Raw genomic sequence first — 17479 nt, 5'->3', positions numbered from 1 at the left:
CCCGTGCCCAGCTACACGAGAAAATTTTCACAGGCTGGAGGCCTCCCTGCTTCGTGTCAGATCAAAAATTAGCTGATCTTGTGACAGTATTTCAATGACTATTTTTGTATGAAGAAGTGAAGTTATTGTTACATTAAGTTACTGTGCCAACACCATGCTTTAAATGATATTTACTTGCAAGCAGAGTATGCCCTGTGGACCGGGGCAGTATGCCCAATACTCTTGTTGCAGGAATATAAAATTGAGTCTTTTTCCCTAGAGTTTTCACAGGTCTGAAAAATATATTTCTTCAAGTGAAGAACAGGAGAGCCCTCGTGTGGCTAATTTAACATCTGTGCTATCACACAGATGCTATGGATGATAGTAAAAAAATACATTATATATAAGATTTCTTTTGTTCTTATTTCTGATCTCATCTCCTTTAAAAATAGTTGATTTAATGAACCTCAAATTTGTTTTCCAGCTAGTTGTATCTCAGATTGTTTTTCCTTCCACTGAAATGAACAAACCATTCCTCATACTATATCTGTGCTTCATTTCCCAGTTTTGACAATAGGAATGTAAATTATAAAGTAACCCTTTCTGAAATGTTTCTCTTGTGGGCTGTAGGGAAGAAGAGAAGCATATGGGAGATTTAATATGCACAATGACCTCATTCTTTCCAAGTTTCTTCATTCTCAGGAGACATATTTGTAATTCACACACACAGTTCAAAATTGGAGTAGGCTATACATCTGCTGTTCATACACACACACACATACAGTGTGTCTTACACTCCCAGAAGACAACAGATGACAAAAAAGTGTGTGTTCACATTATTTTTGCACTAGGGCTCCTCTTGCAGATAAATGACGCAACAAGCATCTCGAGTAACCCCTAGTTTCTGTATGAGTAACTCAAAGGCGCTGCAAACATTAGACAATCAGATTATTCAGACTCCATTTTTAAGAAAAAAAATTACTGATGCCTTACACATTTTTGGCATCAAATGGATAAGTTGGAAATAATAATTTAAAAAAAAAGGAAGGGGGGAAATTAACTGGGCACTCATATCCAAATCAGGGATCATTTATTCTAAGACTTGAATGAGTCTCTTATGTGTTCTTTGACCCTGTGCTTAACCCTTAGGAGGCAGTCATTACTACTCAGGTAACATGACAAAAATTAAATCACACCTCAAAGAAAAATGTCCTCAAGCCTCTCAAAGCACCTCTATTCTGTTCTGTCAAAAATATACACATCATATCCATCTCCTCTTCATCCATATCTATGCAATGTTTATTTTGTTCTCTTTCACATTATTCCTTTCCAGACCAGCTCGAGTAAATGCAGGGCAGATGCTGCTGGCCTAGGAGCTGGAGGATTCTGAATACTGAGAAAGATCAGGGCAGAAAATAAATGTTTTCTTATTTGATTACTGCACACATCTTTTCTTTTGGTTTCTACATGCACCTGAATTTTTTTTTGGCATAACATAAACGTGTTATACTTGAGAAAAGCAACTTGCCAAAATACCAGGCAGCAATACAGGTTTTGGTGCTTCTAGGTGGCCAGTCAGTCTAACAATATCGCAGAAAATTTTATAAATGAAGGTTCAGTAGTTCTGGAAACTTCTGATGGAGGTACAATGTATTAGCAAGCAATAACAACCTAGGAGCACAACCCACTGGGTGTGTGTGTCTGACAGCTAGCACAAATTTTACTCTGAAGCAGAACAAACAAATCCTGAAATAATGGGTCCAGTCCCTGAGTGTAAACCTATATTCAAAATAAGAATTAAAGGAGTATCTGTATTTTATTTGATGAACAAATGCTTGAGAATTTAGAGCTATGAAGTCTAGAGGTGAAAAAGTTGAACGTGTTCTTCAAGATAAAATACAATTAATTTCAGGGACATAGGAATAGAAGGATTTTTTTCATTAATTTATAGGGAACCCTATTAAAAACAGAGAGTTATTTTGCTTCCTCAGGTTGTAAGAAGAAGACTCGAACCTTCAGGAATTTTCCGTTTCACTCATTTTATGCCACCAAGCATAATTACAAAAGGTTTAATATTCAGATATTTTTAAACACCAATAGATTTTTCCAGTTGCTTACAAAATCTATACCTCTTCACTTTAATTCAACCATTTAATCTTTAAAAATCAATTTAACTTTGATGTTTTTATTACTTTGCTGCTATTTCAGTAATTCAGATCTTCAAAGGTAAGAACACATTAGCCATTCAAAGCTAAAAATCAAATAAAGCTATACTCCCTGTCCCCTAATCAGAGCTTTCATCTGCACATTTATGATTTCAGGAAGAAGCCAAATTAGTCCTAATTGCCTCTAATTTAACTTGGCCACTCAAATAGGATATGAGATTACATTTCATCATACTGTAGATAGTTTAATCACTTGTGTACACAGACTGGAGAGTTTGCTGTACACTGAAAAAAAGTCTATCTTACCACATAGAAGTTCAGCCATGTAGAAACAGACCTGATTTCTTTTCCTTTTAAAAGTGCAGACTTTAGACAAAATGTGTTCTCTGTTTGAGGTGCATTTGATGTTTTAGGTTGACTTATGACTGTGTGCTTGAAATAATTTTTAAACATTCAGTGGGTTTTAAGCCTCAAGTGGCATAAATTCATTTAAATTACTTCAGTATCATGCAGGATTATATGAGGAGAAGTCATTTTGCTTAAAGTCTTGAAGAAAAGGCAGCTGCTGAGGGATGAGGCACCTGGGAGCAGCTCAGGCAGATGGATGCTCCTGGCTGGACTGGGGGTGCAGCCCCTGCAGCCTGCACAGCAGCAGCTGCTCGCGTCTGGCTGTGAGACAGGGCAGTCGTGCCTTCAGCTCCAACTTCAGTAGCTGCTGCAATTCTGTAGGAAAACTTGGAGATCCCTGAGGAACTTGGAAATACAGTCAAAGGGCAGAAGCAAAGGTGTTTGCATCAATGTGCTGGGCCAGAAGGAATCAGAAATTCTCTACTTTCGCTTAGCATATGTTCATTTTGTTTTTCTAAGTGGAACAGTTAATTATTACTTCAGCATTCTTTGCCCCTTGATCAGTTATCTATCAGCTTATATCTGATAGTATCCTTCATTTGAAGCCAAATGATCAAATGTAGTTGAACACATTTTAAGAATAATCTTTCAGAATGTTTAAAGCTGTCTGCTCAGCAATGCTGGTCCTCCTCAGAGATCCCACAAAGGCAGTGGCAGATTGGGAATATTCCTGACCACAAACTAGAGAGGGAGCAAATGTTACACATTTACTGTCATGCAGATGGGCATGATAGGTTTTGTAATCAGAAATCTTAGAAAAGGCAACCTATTTCTAAAAGTTATGTGTAACTGGAGAGAGAATGTCAATGCCATGCAACCTCTGTATTTAATAAAATCTAAAAATTGAGTGATTTTATTACTGGAAATTATTGGAAAAATCTACAGACCGAGCATTATTCGTATCAGTTATTTGGCAAGTAAATCTGGATAATGGAAGCATTGAGAAGCAAAGGAATCACAGTTGTTAGTTATTGGCTATAAGTAACTTTCCTCCCCTACACAGAGGGGCTCAGGCAATTTCACTGGCTTTTTTTTAAGGAGGATGTTTTCAGCAATACAACATCATGGTTCAGAACCCTGCTCTGTGGAAACCCAACTCCCTCCTACCCTTGGAGTGGTGCCTCTAAATCAAACACATATCTACTGGGCAGACAAACTGCTTTGGGACTTGGAACTGGAGTGGCTCACGCAAGCATAAGAAGAAAATTTTTCCATCAGTCACCTGGATTGATGACTGGTAATTCACCTCCTCAGTAAGATGGAAACCTGAGCACATGGGCATGCCAGGTGATTTTCTTTAAATAAATCAGGGAAAATTCTTCCCTCTTTACAGAACAGAGTAATCACCTAGAGAAAAACAGCTTTTACTTTTGCTTTTTTCACAGGGAAAAAAAAAAAAAAAGGCTCTCCAAGCATGGAAACAGCTCCCATCTCAGGGCTGTGTTTCAAGGCTGACAAATCCATGTGGCACCAGGGGTAATTTTCTCAAGGTATAAACCAGCATTCCAGCACTGCAATCTCACACCTTCATTCATGCTGGCTCAGCATCAGCATTCTAGGACAGAGCAAAACACCCCAAACTTGCACCAGGAGTAATAAACAAGACAATTCAGCATTGTAAAAGCCATTCTTTCAGAAAATTGTGAGAACAACACAGAGTCAAGGCTCACTGTCTTGTCTGGCCAGCATTTCCAAGAGCATCCGGAGGGAATGAGGCCACACAGCCACTGTTCTACAGCAGCCAAGTTAATTTGATGGGAGAACATTAGAGAGGTGTTTGGGAGAACCTCTGAGACACCAGGTGAGATATGGTCACAGCATTCAGTCACTGAGTTATAGACTATCTGGACCAATATTTTGCAAGTGTGAGCTATCACAGTATTTTTTAAAATATCAGTATTTGTTATATAATATTTGGATGCCTTATTCATATCCACTTGGAGTGAACTGGCTGTGGCTTTGCTAGCATAAGAGATTTTTCAGTTACAGACAGCAAATCCACCAAGGATCAGGAAAGGAAAATCTTTAATGAAGACAAATAAAATTACTAGGGAAATAGATAAAAGCGTTCTGTGTTAGAGCTTTGGAAGGGCAGAGTAAGAGCTTTAGTTGTGGATTGATAACTCTGGGATGAAGTTAAATCAACTTAGTCAAATTAGCTTTTTGATGGCCACATCTGTCAGAGCAAATATTCACAAGAGGAGGATGTGTCCAGGATGGAGAACACCATTGTGAGCAAATGGATTCTCCCTCCCTCAGCATTGAAGTGAATAGCCAGGTACAGGTTTCCACTCAGAGGATTCTTGGCTTGCATAAAAAGGAGATCTCAAGATGATTAACAGTTTCCCTGAAGATTTCAATGCTGAGGAGAAGGCTGAAGGAAATCGCAGTCACAAGGCTCATGGCTCAACCTCCCCCATTTGGAGCCTACTGGATTGCCAATGGGAAGCAAAAGCAGTTGTCAGAACACTTTCCAACTACTGCTTCTCATCTGGTGGAATAAGCCAGAAAATATTCAGTGCCACTGAAGTCTGCTAGCACTAAGGACAAACTAAGCATCTTAGCTTTCCAGATTTTAAAGAAATGTGAATTCTTGTTTTAAAAAGCAAATTACTAAGAAAAGTTTGGATGTTTCTTTATAGCTAAGGGAAAAACATGACCTTCTGATTCCAACTTTTCCTGAGAATGTTGGATATTTTGGAAGCAGAAAATCTTCTTGCTGAACTCCATCAGAAAAGTGGCTTTGCATCAGACTTAACCCCAAGGTTCCCAGACTTCTCATAACCAAGAAGAGTTAAGATGCAACATTTCTTCTAACGAAATAATGCATAGGTTTACCTTGTTGTATAATGTCCATTGCATATATTGGCCTTTTGAATGTATGAAACAAAATTTAGATACAGTTCTGTATCACATTTTTTACAGTCCTTGCTGTGTTGTATCACCATAATTACTGCATTGCAGAGGATGTTGTTGCAAGTCTGAGAGAGTTTATTTTCCACTTATTTGTTTACTGTTTTGCATGGGAAGACAATCAAGAACAAAATACAGAGACACATGAAGGAATAGCAGAGAGTAAGACCAAGAAGAGCTACTATCTCCCTCGTTACAAGCATCTCTCTTCCCTACTTGAGATTACAGCAGGCTTAAATTTTTTTTCCAGGTGGAGTTTGATGAGACTCTCCACCACACATTTAATGTCCTAGTTGGTAGTTTCTGACTGAAGGCATTACAGCTGAGTCTGTAGTAATTTGGCAAATTTTACCTTCTTACTGCTCAGAGCATCAATGAAACAATTGTTGACACTAATTGTTTGCATTCTGTTTCATAGGTCTTAGTGTAAAAGTTCTTCCTGACCTGCAGCTGAGTCCCACCTTTGGTGCCCCTGCTTTGCTCATAGGCATCTCAGACAAAGACCTGAAGGGAACCTTCAAGTGAAATCCTGCCATCTGAAAAATCTCAGACTTCTGCCTGTGTTTTTTGAGCTGAAGCCCTAAGTCCTTACTTGCACGTGTCCTGTAAAACTGACTGAAGTGTTATCATAACAATTGTATCATCTGAATGTTTATCAATGATAATTCACATTAATTGGTAATTCACATTTGTTTTTGAAGTTATTCAAAAAGAATGTACAGAAGAGCAAACAATACTGAAACAGAACTGCCACGCTGAAGCATGAAAACCACCATTTCAAAAGCTTTGCTTCTTTCCAAAACTTTTTTATCCTAGTGAAAGAGCTGACTCCCCATACTAAATCCTCAAGTGCTTATCCCTGCTCTTCTTTCTGCCAGGATGGCTTTTGTAAACTATCTGCTAAGTTGGCTCAGGTAGCTGAACCAGCTGGAAAATGAATGGAGTTCATTGACTTGCTTTTATTTGGCTTTGGGTGAAAAATAATGTGGCTAACAGGAGTTCTGCTGCATAAGAAAGTCAATAGAAAAACATTTTCTGGCAATCTATAGATAGGGACAGGAGCAGAGCTAATCCTTAGGCTGCTGCACAAACTCTGGTCGGGTTATTCAATTTTGTAACCCCAAAACAACATAACCTAGCAGCTTTTGGAGTACAGGAATTCTCCAGTTCTGCCTGCAGACTCTGCTGGTTTTTTAGATGATTTTCAAAAGGTTTTGACATCCTAGCAGTGGAAAGGCTTAAGAAGCCTTGCCCAAAGTGCTGGCCCTGCATGTTTTTTATAAGATCTCCTATGCAACCTAAGTCTGACACAGCCAAGAGCCAAAATATTTCCTGTGGTCAAATCAACACATAATATCTGTGCCAGGAAAAACATGACTGCACAGGACCAACAACCAGGGCAGAAGGCAGTGTCTTTGCTATAAAGACTGTAGATCACTGAAAGGAGTACCTTTCTTATACTGTTGAAACCATGCAGCGCTAAGCTTTCCACCTTAAAGGGCTCTGGTGAAACTGTGGTTGCTTGATGATGTAAAAACCACATAAATTGGTGGCTCAGTTGAGCTATGGAACTGAAAATGAAGTGTATCTATATTCCACTAACACCATTGCATTAATCAAGATAATTCATACCATCTATGACTGTTTGGCAATAGAGTGAAAAATATCAATTAAAGATTTGCTTGAAACTTAAGAATGAACTCTTCTGTGGTTGAGGTTTAAGGAGGAGTGATAAAAGTCTAAATCAGTCTTTGAAATAAGACCAATGCATAATAAAGTAAATGAAATAGCCTTCTGTTCCAAGTGTGTTCTCTTTTCACAATGGTCAAAAGAAAAACTTTTTAAGAATCACAGGTTTAGAGACAGAAGGTTCCAGATTAAGTTCCTCAGGTCCAAGCCGTTATTTGCACGGTTGTTTTCTGGTTAGAACACATCATAATCATGCATGTGGCTACAGACTTGATGGTGTCCTCTTTATCCTTTACAAGAATCAATTTCGTTGATTGGATCCTAGAAGAAATAGCCCTATATAACTGTTATGTTTTTGATTTGCTGCTTTGGGAATGTATAATAGAACTGACTGTAGTCTTTTGTAATTGCTTTCCCAAAACAAGAATTGCTTAGCTAAGGAAGAATACATGATGAAAATATTTCATTTTAAAAATATTTAATCTTCATTTGATGATTAAATATCTTATTACAGGATCTGAATGCTTCCAAATTCCCTAGGAACTACACATGGAACATTTTATACAGAGATGTATTAATTTTCATTCTGAATTGCTTGAAATTTTTTCTTTGCAAATTTTTGATTAATTGTTCCATCACTTACAATCACCCTTAGGGGAACTTGGCCAGCAAACTCAGTAGAGAGCTCAAACTGGGACTTCAAGCTGACAGCTACCAAAATTGTAAGAGCTGTGCAGTAAAAGTAAACTGAGTTGGAGCCAGTAAGCTCTGAAGTTTAGTTCTGGTGAAGGTTTTGGCTCTGTCTAGTTTAAAATATGCTTAAAAGAGCCATTTAATTGTATTAAAAATACTATTTCCTTGTGCTTCTAGAAAGTGTTACTTTACAAATTGTGTTAGGAGAGACAAGGGTCTAGACAGTAGAGACAGAAAATCTTGTAAGAGAGGTAGGAACCCAGAAGCCAGGACTTTAAAGGAATGTACATTTAACAGCAGCATTTTGGAAGAGACAGATTTTTGCAAGAGGCTAAAGAGGTAGAGAAGCCATGGGGGAGAAGTGGAACTAAGGCATGTGTTGGGAAAATTACCCCAGGCCTGATCAGAATTATTATAAAAACAGAAAAAAAAAGCAGGTAGAAATATTGATGTAGATATTTCTATTCTCAATATTTCACAATATTTCTATTGAGGCAGAAATATCTTTTCTGGCAGAAAAGATAAAGCTAAACCACAGTGGTACTGACACTGAGAGGACAGTTTCAGAGTGGTAGCCCTTCAGGTAATTTCTGCTTGAATGTATAGAAATCCTTAACTGGCTTGTCATTTGGGGGTTTTTTAATTCCTAGTTCCTCTGCACCCTATTAGTAGAAAGGCTTAGGTGTGGTGCCGTGTTTCTCCAGCTCTGTTATTCCCTGGGAAATAAATAGCTAATGCCTAGAGCTAGACAGTGGGAATTCCTAACAGAAAAGCAACTGGGATAAGCACAAGTGGAAATGTGAGCATAAAAGTGATACACATTAATTGCTACAGAGCACTGTCTGTGTGACTGCATTTGAATGACCAGATACAAATAAAAAGGCAGCCTAATGATTAAAGCATAAGATGATGAAGGCAAAAAGAATGAGGAAATACAGAATTTTGCCCAAGGCTTAAAAGGTCTGAAGCAAAATAATGAACTGAAAGAAATCCAGATATCATCCACACCTATGGGGCATAAGCATTCAAAATATGGTTGATTGCTGCTAGTCACAAAAGAAACAAGAGAGATGAGGATGTAATAGTCAGCACTCCTTGTCCAGACCAAGCCCCATGGGTGTATGTCTTGGCAAAGGATGAAGTCCGAGAGCAAGGGAGTGAGACTGTTTTTGTTTAAAGTAGCTATCACATTCTCCTTCCATAGTGTCTCACACTGAATTTTTTTGTGCTAATTCCCTACAATATTAATCCCATCACTGCTATCCACCATGGGACCTGCAGGGCGGAGGTCCCACCACAAGTTGTAATGATGCCAAACATATTTTTGCTTTTATATTTTCTTCATATATATTTGTAGCTCTGTAGACTATTATTGTATAGTTATATAATTCATATATAAGTCCAGTACTGACAGACAGAAAGACAGAACACATTCCAAGGGCCCCAATTCTATCTTTCTTCTTCCTCTGGGAACCCAGGATGAGCTACTCTCTCAAGACATGGTCTCATAAACAAAGTATAGCTAGCAGAAAGAAAGAGGGCTCCAGAAGAGGTAGAACCAAGGAGGGGAACTACCTCATTACTTGTGCTTCTAATTGGGAATTCTTGTTAATTATGCTAATTTACTAAACTTACAAAACTGTATTCACCCTATGTGGGCCGGGCATTTTTTCATACCTGACTCTGGAGGCATCCAGTTAAAGACCAGCTTTTATATTGCTTCCTATGTTAACATTGCTCTCCAAAGTGTGTTGTTTTATATCTAGAGCTTGAAGGCATCACTAAGTGTGTGCAGCTCCTTGATGACTGATGGGGAACTTGGCACCACATATTTAATGCAGAACTAGCTCCTGACAGCTTCAGTAACAAGAGCAAAAGAAAACTTTTGCATCAGCTGTCCAATGGCATTTTTTTCATTGTTTTGTTCCTCTCACCACCAATCAATAGTGATTTTGTTAAAAGCAATAGACTCAGAGACTGCTATACCTTTGAAACTACAAGGAGCCATAAGGAGTGGAACTATAAAGGCAAAGGCTTCACATTGTTGGAAAGGAGCACAATTAATGTGAGTGTACAGTGTTTTATATGACAGTATTGCCTCCATCTTATGCCACTGCTGCAATTCCCGTTTTATCTATTTTCAGCTGGGATCCAAAAAAAGTCTGTGCTATTTCTCAAGTAGTAAAGGCAATTGTCAGAGAGTCACATAACTTAATTATCACTCAGGTGCTATTGTAAGAGTATTTTCAAATCTATGTAAATCCCATCACACTTAATAATACATTGAAGTGAATTTTACAGGCCAGCCTGAAGCTGTGATAAGGGAAAAAAAGTAAATTGGGAAATAAACCCCCTGTATGCAGTAAAGTTATGGAACATTTTTATGCCAGTTAGTGTTCACAGAGAAATAATTGGCTGAAACTCTTGGCTGTAACAGACCAAGCTCTTAAACCCTGCTTCTATGAGAGGTATTGCTGGTTACTCTTTTTTGGTTATTTAAAGTGAAGCAATGCCTCATCTGCACACTAAGCATGTGCATGTATTTCCAGTTTTTCAAAATACTTGAAAATAAATTCTAGATGTTATTTTATATGTTCCTAAGGGAGGTCAAAATTGAGCAACTGCTGCAGATAGAGGTGCCATTTCATATCAAGATGTTTGTTTGCTTTTATGCAGATTCATCAAATTTGTTCCTTGAAACAAATCCTACTTTATTTTTAAACGCTCTTGCAAGAGTTTTGGAATTAAAAATGAAAAGCAATTGTTTTCTATATTTGTCTCAGCTGAACTTCTTTGTGTTAAGTTTTAATGTGCATGGACTGTTTTAAAGCCTTTCAGCATATTGAACAACAGGTCTTAATTAATAACAGTACAACATAACACTGTTTTATTTACATTTCCTCCTTGATACAAGATTATTGTATGGGAAAATCTGTATTCTTTCACTCTGTTGTGTCACAGTTGCAATGTATGGCATCTCTCTAAGCTTGTCATTAATGTCACTCAACAGTTTAATTTTTTGGTTTTTTGACCTAAATGGATAGCCCAATTTTGAGGGTCTTGGGTCCATTAAGAGGAAAAACTGAACAAAGACTTTTTGATGCAATTCTAGTCATTTAAATTGCCATTTTTCCCCTACTGTATTCAAGACAACAAAAAGCAACAGCAGTTTATTCACCTTTCTAGGCAGGCACTGCCATAGGGAGGCAAAAGAGAGGCTTTCAACCTCTTTCTGAGTCCTCTTGAGCTCAATTACTGACCACCCCACAGCTCTCCCCTCCTGTCTGGATATCTCATTAACACTACAGCTTTCACTGACCAGGAGTGGCTTCACCTTTAACTCACTGCATCATGCTTTGATCAGTTACATGTGCTCTAGACCAGGTTTCAGAAGGGAGAAGGTGACCTTTAAAAAGTTGACATTGTGCTCAAGTGAGAAAAAGAAAGTAGAATGAGCTCTGGCAGGTTAAAAACACAAGGCAGACCAAAGAGCTTAAAGAAGAAAGTTATAAAAGCTAAAAAAAGTAATAATAAAACCTTTTACAGAGCCATCAAAGCCTTCTAGAAAGGCTATACAACAGTAAATGCTAAAGGCACAAAAGAGGCATTCAGAAGATAATACCAGAGCAGATAAATTAAATGAATTTTTATACACAGTGAATGTAGAGGAGTGCAGAAAATTCTCTCATCAGAAACGTGCTTTCTCCCAACTGCACAAACACACATTTTTTTAAATAAATGGTATCTCAATGGTCTTTCATTCATCTGAAGTTCAGAAACAGTTTACAAACAGGTTCATCATGACCAGAGGATATTTATCCAAGACTTAAGAAGGAATTGAAGCAGGAAATAACCTAAATAACAAGTGCAGTGTAGGATTTCTTGTTTAAAAATGCCTAGGACGGAAACCAGACGGTAAATGGGAATTTATAAAAAACCTAAAACCAACCAACAACAAACCCCCCTGCATGCACACTGGTTCTTTGTACTGTGGTTTGAAGTACAAGAACAACATTTGTGAACATGTTTTTGTTTGTTAAAAATTCATCCCTTTTGTGTTTTAAAATGTTTGCAATCTCACTATTACTACTTACCAGCAAATAACCCAAAAGCTGTATGCTTGTACTAAAAAATTTTGCATTTTTTACAGCCTGTTGTCTCTATAAAGAGATCAACATATCTTGGCCATAAAATCCACTGCAAGTTAGTGAGGGGTTTTTTTGCAACCCTCAAAAATTTTTATTTGAATTCTATTCTCATCTTTCCTTTACCTCACTATGGTCAAATCTCCCTTCCCTGTCAGATGAGGTATCTGCAGTGCCTGCAGTTTGGCCTCAGATTTGCTTACCTCTGTTCTTTATTTTTCCATACTGTTTGTGTGACTATAAAAACTCCTAAGAGGACAGCCTCACAGGGACTCCTAAGGAGAGACAGACTTTTGCAGGAGCAGTAGATGCAGATGCAGTCACAGTACAGATGAATGACTTGGCAGTACCAGCAAGGAAAGGAAAGGAATCTCTAGTTTGAATCCAGTGAGGGGCCACAAGGACTTCAGCATGACTTTGAGCCTCTGCTTTAGGCAAGGTCAGTTTTTGCAGGAGTGATGTGCTCAGGGAATTTGGGCATTTCTGGAGTTCAAAAGCTGATGTTGGAGGATGCCAAAGTCATCTGAAGGGTAGGGTTTTCACTAGGAGAACAAATATTGCTGAAAATCTGTGATCTTTAGGCCTGGTTTCCTTTTTGGAGGAGCTTTTAGATGAGATTCTAACACTTAGAGCCCAAAGCAGTCCAACTTGTACAGTTATTAACTCTCTGACATGCTCCCTGATTTGTGATGCAGTACGTATGCACTGCCAGGAAAGCAGCAATATTCCTCATAACAGAGGCAGAATACACTGCAAATCAATGGCAGACCTTTATTTTGGAAGCTCAAATAAAGAAAAAGCACACAACCAGAGGAAATTTCTTCACAGGTCCACAAGATTCATAACCCCACTGCTTTACTCTGGTGATGTTATCACAGCTGTACTTTTCTCTATAAAGTAATCAATAAAAACTATAATTTAAGTAGGAGACTACAAGATTTATGTTACATGCACATCCAAGCAGGGGCTTCTGAAAGCATGCCCTTGTGCCTGCTGCAGGAACCTCCACATCATCTTGCACTCAGCATCTCCCCTGGGATGCACATGCTCCCAGCGAGGACTGGAGCACACCTGCCACAGACACTGGCAGGGCTACATGAAGATGCCCCCCAAGGTCAGTAAAATTTACTTGTGTCATCTGGCTTAGGGAAAACTATCTGAAGTTCAGGAATCATTTCACAATCACATGAAGATTTACTTTCATTAGACTGTAAGAAGAACATTTCTAGAGAGAGGGGCAACCTGTAGGATAACCAACCCAGTTGTATCCTTGTATTCCAAAGGATAAGACTATTTGTTTTACATTACATTTGACAGTATCTAAGTTGTTACTGGCCTAATAACAGACTAGAGAATACAAGAAAACATTGATTTCTCTTTTGCCCTTGTACACCTCAAATGCTTCTTCTGGTGAACAGATTTATTTTATAAAGAGTGCTATAGAGCAGATTTTGGTTACTGACATTAACTAAGTTATTAAAGTGAACTGAATACTGACATGCAACACAAACATGTACAGAGTAACACACAACAGAAATGAGCAGCAGCCTTAGAACTGGCAGTTTTAATGCTCAGTTTTAGAACACTATGGAAATCTTGCATAGTAAAAGGAAGACAACATCCCTGGGATAGTACATAGAAATACTGTGTTAACAAAATATTTTTACAACATGTAAATACTTGTCTAGACTATAAAAATCATCAGTAGAAATAAATTCAGAAATAAAGTACTTCTATTGAACTTTTTTAAAATACTCATTTATTTAGGGGAATCAAATTAAGTATGTGAAGACAGTTTGATGTCTGTTATGTGATCACAAAAGTTGTAAAGTGGTTTTAATTACTTTAGTCATATATATATATATATAATATCACATACAAATGTGCAAGTTGACCCCTCAGCAGAGCTAGTAAACAAAGTCAGTGTTTTAAATAGCTCGTTAAAAACATAGATAAAAAACTCAAAATGGAGTACATTATAGAAACCTCCCATGAATAGTAAATTATTTCCACCTTTTGATAAAAGAAATAATGAAGATTACAGAAGGGAAAGGATTATTCTCAAGATTAAAAAAAAAAAAACCCAAAACATTAATGAGACTAAATGAAGACTGGCAAAAATTCAGAAGATTTTTAGGGTATAATAAATTCTGATTCATAGAACAGGACCTGGGAAGGGCATTGTGGTCACCAGGCTCCTTTGCTTTCAAATTCCCAAAAACCCACAAGACATTTTTATGCAGCATAACAAGATGTTTATGAGAATTACTGTACCGTGTAATCAAAAGTCAATTATCCTGAGATAACTCTTCTAAATAGGATCACAGGATCTAGAAATAATAAATTCTGTAATAATTAATCCTTGAGTTGCCTGCTAATTTCCATTATATATTATTCCAAGGAAATAGCTATTTAAAACATGTATGTATCTATTATATGTTAGCTTCTGACTTTATTAAGTAGTTACTAAGGTAATTTTTGGTTGTTTGTAGCAATCAAATAGTGCTGAAGAAATATGTAAGGGCTTTGCTATTTTTAAACTGTAACTTTCAACAAAGGGAACAGTGATATTGCGGAGGTGTTAAAAGCAGAGTGCTACTGGAAATATAGCCCCAGGCACTGGGAACAACTGTAATTAACGGTTAAAGCATCTTTACAGAATGCTAAAAGACCATCAGAACAAATATTTTAAAAACAATTTGCATAATTAATCTCTGTGTTAATTGTGAGACAGAAAATCTTTAACTCACAGTAACCAAATGTATCAATAGAATATTTAGTACTTTGCTTTTTAAAATCTCTGTTTCAGTTTTATTTCTGTTTGCTCTAGGATACTACCTAATATTTACATATTTAGAGAGTCATGGATGCAAGACAGATTTAAGATATTTGTATTGGAGTACAACATCTGGAAAAAGTCATAGTATTGCCAACAGTTGTAACAAACTTCTTAAAACTTCTCATAGATACAGCAATGTGCATGCATCTCCTGCTTTCAAGATGAATTTTTTAACTAGAATAGTCTCCTTGGTGTAGCAGGGATGAGAATATATTCACCCCAGTGTGAGGCAGACTCATTCTTTGATCAGAGCATGCCAATGTGCCAGCACAGGCAGAATGAGCCCACAGCACCATTCCTTGTAAAATGATTTAAGCAAAAATGTAATAGTGTCAGGAAGTAAGGCAAAATGAGTAAACATCTACTCCCACTGAGTATAGTATAGGGAAAGAGCAAGGAGGTCTTAACAGTTCATGAACCCTATGGAAAAATGCTATAAAGCCCCAAATAAACTCTTTCAGTTTGGCAAAACTAAAAGTCCCAAGTCACAGCATTTCAGGTTATGTTTGTTTTTAAATTAGTTTGAATCTCTCTCCCTCAGTAATTTCCATAACATTATTCATAATTCTATTTGTGCTTCTATACCCTGTGCTGCATTATTTATAACAGTACATTATGAATTGTGAACAGCTACACTTTTAACTGACTTGGTACTTGCAATCTACTTTGGATGCAGCAAAAAAGACCATTTCCAGAGAAGCAAAACATATTCTGAGAGTAATTAAAACTTTTTTTTAGCCCTCATTCAGTGAGCAATCACTTTTCAGGGACAGCCCTTGGAATCTCTTCCTGCTGGTGCCTGGATTTGTGCTGCTGCTGTTTTGCTGTACAGGATTACTCACTTTTTGCTGATGTTCAGTGGCTGATTTCAACAAGGTCCGGTCAGCAGGCAGAAATCCACCATTTCCAAGCACAGGACACACAACTCACTCACAAAACAGCTGCATGCCCAGCTTACTAGCTGGGTCACTCCTATTTGTAATTTTATGCAAGGGAGGAACAAAACAGGTGAGAAGCTGATAGCGAAGATGATGTTCTCCACCTGTTGTATTTGTGTTTTTCTCTAAAAAGGAGAGGAAATTAACGAAAAACCAGAAATGTTACTCATCTGTGGTATATAGTGCCAATTTCACAGTAAGGACTTGAAGGTCTTGCATGTTTATTTTAGAGAATTTTTAAGATGACCCTTAAAATGATTGTGAGAGAGAAAGCAGCACTGCAGGGATGTTCTTATAAATAGCTCTCATAAATTTTGGCCTATTTTTTCTTATGAACTACCTGAGGTAGTTTCTTATAAATGACCTGAAAGTCTGTAGGTCAAACCTTCATCCCCTGTAAGACACAATCAATAGAGGGACCAGCAGAAACCCCAGGCTGTCATAAAACCCCCACCATCCTTAGGCTACAACAGAAACCCTGCTGCTCTTTCTCATTAAGGACAATGGCCAAACTCTCCCATTCCATGGGCTTTTTGCCCTTCCCCTATCTCTCCACCAGCTGCCCTTCTGCATCCTACTGTAATAATTTTTCCCATACTTAGCAACACTGCAAAAACAACTCCCTGCACCCTTCCAGGAAGTGATTTACTGTGCTGCTTATACACTCGCCATGACGATCTCCCATAACCTAGGGGCATGTGCTCATCATACCTAACATTAACTACATGAAATAGTTAAAAGGTGTATTTTCCCACCAGCACTGAGGGAATTCAATGCTTTACTGTGTCACAGCATCACAGGATGCCATGTCCATTCACCTTCCTTACTCCAGGTGCAGTGTTCATCTCATACTGTGCAAACACTTATTTTACAGCAGTCTGAGAAGGCAAGATTTATTCTTCTGTGTATATGCCTTAAGAGCAAACTACAGAAAAGCTGGGAAATATGCACATAACTTAAAGACATTGAAATAGTTTTTTGTTATACCAAGCTGAAGCTAAAATTTATGAATTGCCACATGGCAGAACAGCGGCAGAACTGTAGTCAGTGATAGCTCTCCCCAGCCCACACCATTCACATCATCTCATCCTTCCATGCAAAAGAAGCTTCCTTTGTGCCATGGATCTTTATTAAGATTTTCATTCTGAATATTTTGAATATACTCCACAGCTGTATACACCTATAGCTGTGGAACCATGATAGAGACAGCAGCCTTTGGGATAATTACACTCTATTCAAAATGATGGTTTGTGGCTTAAACAAGCATCTCTTCACAAGACCTGTCAAACAATTGCAGATTATTTGGTTACAAATGAAGGCTTCAATCTTTAGAAACTCTTACATAAAACCAATATTGAGCATTTTATTCTGTCAGATGTCTGAATTTATTCTTAGTAATTTTGACTTTTATCTAGTCATCGAATCAAGAAAACACATAGGCAGGATAATTACTTTCTAGGAAGCAACAATATCCAAAATTAATGCAAAGGCAATGGTAAAAGAAAGTAAAAAACATTACTGAATCAAGCCAAGCTGTTTTTCATGGTGAAAGTAATCAACTGTTAATGCATCTTGGTTTTAATTCTCTGCTTTTTTAATCTAATCCTTTTCTTGTCAACTGCAAACTGACGCAAGTGCTCAGAGTGCAGAACTGGAACTGTCAGCATGACTCAGACACAAAGCCAAAACCCCAGAGTTTGTGGAAGGTTT

The 17479-nt window shown here is 37.7% G+C and overlaps 1 long non-coding RNA gene across 1 annotated transcript; it reads right to left on the bottom strand.

Moving 5' to 3' along the window:
- Positions 1-1993: 1993 nt before the first annotated feature.
- On the bottom strand, positions 1994-15835 carry LOC137469968 (uncharacterized). Its single transcript, XR_010996837.1, has 2 exons — positions 15662-15835; positions 1994-3222 (listed from the first exon to the last, which is right to left on the bottom strand). It is a non-coding gene; the product is annotated as an uncharacterized lncRNA (long non-coding RNA).
- Between the last annotated feature and the right edge of the window lie 1644 nt (positions 15836-17479).

This window comes from Anomalospiza imberbis, chromosome 3 (genome assembly GCF_031753505.1).
Source record: "Anomalospiza imberbis isolate Cuckoo-Finch-1a 21T00152 chromosome 3, ASM3175350v1, whole genome shotgun sequence".
NCBI lineage: Eukaryota > Metazoa > Chordata > Aves > Passeriformes > Viduidae > Anomalospiza > Anomalospiza imberbis.
Note: the sequence above shows the minus strand (reverse complement) of the source record. Positions and strands in the feature narration are given on the sequence as shown.